The sequence below is a fragment of the Pteropus alecto genome, unplaced genomic scaffold (assembly GCF_000325575.1).
Source record: "Pteropus alecto unplaced genomic scaffold, ASM32557v1 scaffold196, whole genome shotgun sequence".
Classification (NCBI taxonomy): Eukaryota; Metazoa; Chordata; class Mammalia; order Chiroptera; family Pteropodidae; genus Pteropus; species Pteropus alecto.
This window is the reverse complement of record NW_006439717.1, coordinates 2,626,901-2,628,772: the sequence shown is the minus strand read 5'-3', so window position 1 is coordinate 2,628,772 and position 1,872 is coordinate 2,626,901. Positions and strand designations below refer to the sequence as shown.

The window sequence follows — 1,872 nt, the reverse complement described above, 5'->3', positions numbered from 1 at the left end:
TCGGGAGGGGCGGGGGTCCACACCGCAGGCTGGGGCTGGTGTTCCCTGGGTGAAGATGCGCTCACCCACTCCCGCCAGCCGCGTGCGTCCAGTCCAGAACCTGGTGGCGGTAGGCTGTTGAGAGGTTAAGGGGGACACCCCTAAAGACCCCACTTGATCGCAGCCGCGCAGGTCCACTGAGCTTTCCGACCTCTTACAGCTTTCTTTGGGCGAGGGCCAAGTGGGCTTCCACGGCGCTAAGTGCCGTTGGTTTTAAAGGTTTATAAAATAAACACAGAAGCAGCCTTCCGTCTCCGCCCACATTTGGGGAGATTTGGGGGGAAAGGGAAATCGGGCATGTTCCCTGTAGTGCAACAAGGATCTTTACTTGAGGAACAGAGAAGGCACTGCGGGGACACTCTGAACCTCCCTGAGAAAGTTCTATCGCTTTCCTAACTCAGGAGGTGCCCATTTCGCGAAGGAGCAGCACAGGAAAAAAGGCTTGGAGTCGACCTTCCACCTGGAATGCAAAGATAAGGGTATTAAGCTTTAAAAAAATACCCGGCTCGCTCCGGACAAGGATTCCAGGAGTTATTTGCGGGGAGATTCTTCATCCCTTCCTTGAGGGCAGAGGGGGCGGGGCGGCGCCTGACTAAACTGTGCTTTGGTCCAGTAGGCAAGGAAAGGCGCAAGCGCGGGTAGACCACCCCCCTCTTCCCCCGTCCCCCCAAAAAGCCAGGGTGGACAAATATCAGATGGAGGGCGTGGGGCTGATGAGCTTTTAGATTAAAAATCCATTTTTGTTTAATTCTGAGATCAATTTTAACGATAGGATTTATCTGAACCAAATGGCCCATTTGTCCATTTTATCCAGCTTAAAAGAAAGAAATTACTGCCCTGACAAGAGATACTAACCAAAGCAGAAGGGACAGGGACGGGGAGACTGTAAAGAGAACCAGGTTGAGAAAACGGTGGGGGCAGGGCTCACTCATAACGTATAATATTAAAGAATGAAAGTGATGATAACAACCAACTCCCCTTCTCCCCCCCCACACACACTTGAGCAACCTGAATTTAGTGAGAGTTAGTCCCTCCACTGTGGATGAATGGATGCACGTGATGGTACCACAGATGTACAGTGCCATATTTAAATGGAATTCTGTGCATTGTTAATTTAGTTAGCCTGTTTGTGGAATAAATCTGGAATAGCATTAGTAAATCAAGATTTTTCAGGTGAGAGCAGCTTATCAGATGAGTTTCAGATTCACGAAAAGTTGAATTTTACCATAAGAATAATACAGCTTCAAATGCTTCAGGAAAGCATTCCTCACTGGGAGCTTCCAAGGAGGAGGCAGAGGTTGAGATTTTTCTTGTTAGGAAACATTTCCTAGTCTTCTCAAAAAACTTGGTCTCCAGACCTTCATTTTACAGTTAGAACGGTTAACAGAGAAATGGAATTAAAATTACTCAGAGGAATACTTTTAAATGACAAATAAATGACCAGGTTTTTGCAGTATTTTACTATTATTCTATTCACAGGAAACCATGAAAGCAGAAGACCTGTATTTAATACAAAAATAGTCTAAAAAGAATAGTGACTTTCAAAAATGGAAACAGTAGGTTATGTTATTATAGCTGCAGGCACATCATAGAAACATTATGCAAAGATTACAGAGCATAAATGAATGGACTCAAAATCTATAGACAAGTTTATTTCTCTGTTTGAAGACCTGATTTGGGGGATTTTGCACACGTATCAAGGGGAAGGGAGTTGGGAAAGGAATAGGTTCAGTTAGCTTGGAAAAGGGAAAGCTAAGAGTTGATCTTAATAATGGTATAAGGTGTGTGAACTCATTTTGTAGAGGATAACTTTTTATCTTTCTAGCTTCTCTT

General features: G+C 44.8%; 1 protein-coding gene across 18 annotated transcripts in view; it reads left to right on the top strand.

Moving 5' to 3' along the window:
- PCED1B (PC-esterase domain containing 1B) overlaps positions 1 to 1,872 on the top strand; it is a 145,483-nt gene that overhangs the window by 528 nt on the left and 143,083 nt on the right. The window contains exon 1 of one of the 18 annotated variants that reach the window (XM_025050242.1): positions 66 to 518. The exons of the other annotated variants lie outside the window; for them this stretch is intronic. The gene's annotated coding sequence lies outside the window, so the exon portion shown is untranslated. Of the gene's footprint in view, positions 1 to 65; positions 519 to 1,872 lie in introns of those variants that run through there. 18 annotated transcript variants of the gene reach the window in all.